The 4,122-nt window shown below is 46.5% G+C and overlaps 1 pseudogene; it reads right to left on the bottom strand.

Moving 5' to 3' along the window:
* Nucleotides 1-279: 279 nt before the first annotated feature.
* LOC135373968 (uncharacterized) lies at nt 280-962 on the bottom strand (annotated as a pseudogene).
* Between the last annotated feature and the right edge of the window lie 3,160 nt (nt 963-4,122).

The raw sequence follows: 4,122 nt of genomic DNA, 5'->3' as shown, positions 1-4,122 counted from the left end.
GGAGTAAGTCTTCAGGCTGATAGTGCACGGCTGGCACCTTAAATGCGAAAATCGTTCTTTATACGTACTTTCCGGCATAATGGAGACAGACGCTCCCGTGTCAATCAACATTGACAGTGTCTGTCCTTCCACTTTTAGCTCAATCTTGTAGGCTTGCTGTGTACTCATACGAGATTCTAATTGAAATACAGAATCCACAGACTCGTTATGTGAAACCTCCACGAAGTTCGCTTTTGTCTGCCGCTCTTGCTTTCCGCACATTTGTGACACTTGTGCTTCTTATACCAGCACTGACTTGGGCAATGCGATTTGCCACATCGGTAACACTTTGGTATCCGATATATTCGTTTTCCTTCTTGCGGGGCCTTTCCTATTAGCCTGACTATACCCTTCGCCCTTCCCTTGTTTGCGAATTTCATTGATCTGCTCCACCTTTTTCACTCCGGCATGCGTCATCTTAGTCTGCCGTTCCCCAAGCTCATGCTCCCGAGCTATTTTGCACGCTTTGTCAAATGTGAGGTCATCAACTGTAAAGAGCGCTCGTTGGGTTTCCTCGCTTCGCAGTCCCGCTACTAGCCTGTCCCTTAGTGCTTCTGATAAAAAGGCGTCAAAATCGCATTGGCTTGATGCCTCCTTTAATGATACAATGAAGTCGTCAACACTTTGTTTCCTGTTGCGCGAGAGTTAAATTTGCACCGCTCCTCAATCACCGACTGTTTGGGACTGAAATGTGCACGCAGTATAGCTTCTGCTTCAGCATACGTTTTATCTGTTGGACGGTCTGGTACGACCAGCTTCGTGAGGGTTTCAAATGCGCGTGGACCCATGACAGTGTAGAACACAAACTTTTTCTTGTCTTCGGCGACATTGTTTGCTGCCACGTAATGCTCAAAACGTTCGTTGTACGAATCAAAAGAGTCAGTCCTTTCATCGAACTCTCCTATTCTTCCCAAACGCGACATGTGTACGTTGAGAATTTACCTGCCAGTGCTGCTGTGCGGCCTGACGCTGTCCTTGTAGGGTGCCGTGGGTCCGAACAAAACACCTCGTGGCCAATTTGTTACATCCTGGGTTAGCGTCCAGTAGATGCGCCGGCAGACAGGCACTGACAGTCGACGAGTACTGCTCTCTTTATTGCTCAACAGGTTTAAGCTTTTAAGCTGTCCGTAGGTGGCGCTGCACCTATCGTAATCACTAAACAAGGGCAACAGGTGCGCGGCCTTGACTGCAGCCGAGACAGTTACTGATAGTGATAACCACGTACATGACACAACATCTTCCAATGGCCCACCATCCCCGATATCATGAGGATGACAAAAGGAGAACACGCATCTAGGCACTGAGAAGAAGAAACACTAAGGCTGCGTTCCAGAACTCACTCGGGTCGTCCCGCAAGTAGGGAGTAGCTACTCTCCGCGTTCCAAAACCTACTCGATGACGTCGCGACCCCCGTACCAAAAGCGGGTTGCCTACTCGAGAGTAGCTACCCGAGGTCCACTCGCTCTACCCCCTATCAGACGGGAGTAGGTAAGGTAGCGACGTCAGAGCTATCGTCTGCATTGAAATCTACGGTCCTCTGCTTTTGCTGCTGCTCGTCTCGGCAGCATCATAGCGGACTCAGGAAAGTTCCAGTGCGAATTTTGCGACCTGATGTTTTCTTTAGAGCAACATGAACGGAACCATACATAAAACACACATCAGATTGTTGTATGTGAAGGTCGAAACCTGTCTGTGCGTTTCAGAGCGAGCTGCGGACGATAGCAGCGCCACCCTTTCTCGAAACATGCGGTAAATACCCGTAATTCGTGGCGTGAATGCTTTATGAACCCACGCAGATGTCCCCATACCGAAGTCAACAGCGTCAGACTAACGCGAAGTAGCGGACAGCGGTTCTTATGTCGCGGGGCCCAATTGTCAATGCCGTCGGCTGTCGCCATGTTGAGAATCGTACTCGCGCCCGTTCCACAACCTACCCAAGGGTTACCCTACTCCCATGGTCACGTGGTACAACTCTGTCACGTGACCAACTCCTACTGGAGGGTTAGTTGTGGAACGCACCCTAAGAAAACGTGCACCACAGAGCGTGGATGGAAAATACGTACTTTTGAAGCGAGCTCCACACACTCCCGAAGCGATGGAAGACTGCTGCCTCTTTACACATCCTCGGGTACACATGCACGGGTGCGAGGAGTCGTCATAGCCTAAAAATAACTTGCTCTGCATGTTGAAGGTCGCAGCTTGCCCTTGGCTTCACGTAATGCTCCGTCCGCCTACACCATTGTCGCACCTGAGCGCAAAGTTCGCTCTCATCACGTGTCATTCCGATATGCAAGTTCCTTCCATGAGCAGGCACACAACAATCCCTTTTTATTCACAGTGGCTGTGGAATTTCAATAATATTACTTAAATGAAACAAATGGCAGTGAAATGCAGATTCATCTCAGACAGGAATTTCCACCCCCAGCGTTAAGCCCTCAGATACTAGCATTTCTGCTCGAGTAGCAAAATAGCTATGACTTCAAAAATTAAAACACATGCTAACAAACTACCATCAACTGCTATCAGATAATTCTTGCATAACGCTACATACACAGCCGCGTTGCCCTTGTGTAAAGAAAGCACAGGACGAGGGCACACAAATTCCTTTAAGCAAGCAGGGAAAAGGCTTAAGACCTCAGGAATAATCGCAGAGTCACCGCACATCGCTACGCGGCTAACATAAAATGACAACAACAACATACTAGCGGAGGGCAAAATGTGCAAGGCACTGCTAAACTAATCCAGACATGCCACAGCGCATGCAAAACATGTAATGAATATCCCCCTGTTGACGTCACAAATCAGGAAAAACACACACACGCACACACACAGCAGCTCAGGAATGCATAAGGAGACGTGCTTAATAGGAATCTCTACTCCTTAGCATTTCTGCTCAAATACCCACAACTGCAAGATTAAGCACTGCTTACTTCATCAACATACCGTGCGACTAATGACATCTAACAAAACAAACAAACGCTATTTATCGCTATTTTATCGCTTTAATAGAAGCAGATAAGAAAATTTTAATTTTTGATGACTCGCACAATATAATGAACTGCTGGAAACGACAAAAATAAATACCAAATGGCCTAGCCTTCGTTGCTGTTGGTGTTTAACACGACGAGATTGAGGCTATTTGGTGTTTCTTATACGAAAAATGCGATGCGCAGCAGTCGCTTATTCTTGCGTGAACTTTGCAATCAATGATGATGGAATGATATTTGATCTTATTTGAATCATTAGTGACTCCCGTAATTAGTGAATGGTAGTATGCTTATGAACATATGAAAACTGGTTTGGTTTAAAAATGATACGAGCTACAGCGTGTAGCAAATGCTGTTCTCCTCTTACACTCTGTAGTATTTCTTGTGAAATATTCATATGCAAGCAAACAAAAGTACAAAGAAATGAATCCCCTTCTGTATTATAATTGCTGCACAAAAAAGGTTTGTTTTTTCACCTTTTGGGGTAGAAGTGCGTTGTCCCAAATTTTCAACTTCTACCCTAGGGGTAGAACAGACCTGCCCCATAGTGGGGTGGCAGCTCTGCCCCCTTCGTTGAAGCGTTCTACCCCTCCACGGTTGAGTATTATGCCCCTTAAGGCATATGTGTTATACCTCATGGGAGAGCTACGTCTACCCCGAGGAGGCGAAATTTGCCTCCGCGTTGGAGATAAATGCTATACCTTTTTGCGGTGGGACGTTCTACCCTGGATAGAAGTGGTCTGCCCTACAGGGCTATAAATTTCCACTCCTGAAGGAGGCAGTTCTACCCAAGTGGTTCGAATCTTAACACTGTAACGGAGGGATGTTTTCTACGTTAGCAGTGATATACGCTTGCCGGTGGGGAGGGGTATTTCACACATTTCGAGAGAAGCCACCGTATGCATAGAACTCTTCTGCTCTTGTAATTAGAACTGTTCCCTCTTGTTGGGGTGCACGTCAAGTTAACAGTAACGACATGCAGTTAATGAACACTGTTCCGAGGGAATGGAAGGACACAGAAAAGGCTGTTACAAATTAAAAATCTTTATTTTGCACAATCTATTCCAATCAAACACAGCAGCTTTATCACATGAGC

Source organism: Ornithodoros turicata, unplaced genomic scaffold (genome assembly GCF_037126465.1).
Source record: "Ornithodoros turicata isolate Travis unplaced genomic scaffold, ASM3712646v1 Chromosome37, whole genome shotgun sequence".
In the NCBI taxonomy this organism is placed as follows: domain Eukaryota; kingdom Metazoa; phylum Arthropoda; class Arachnida; order Ixodida; family Argasidae; genus Ornithodoros; species Ornithodoros turicata.
The sequence above is the reverse complement of the archived record's forward strand: the minus strand, read 5'-3'. Positions and strand labels throughout refer to the sequence as shown.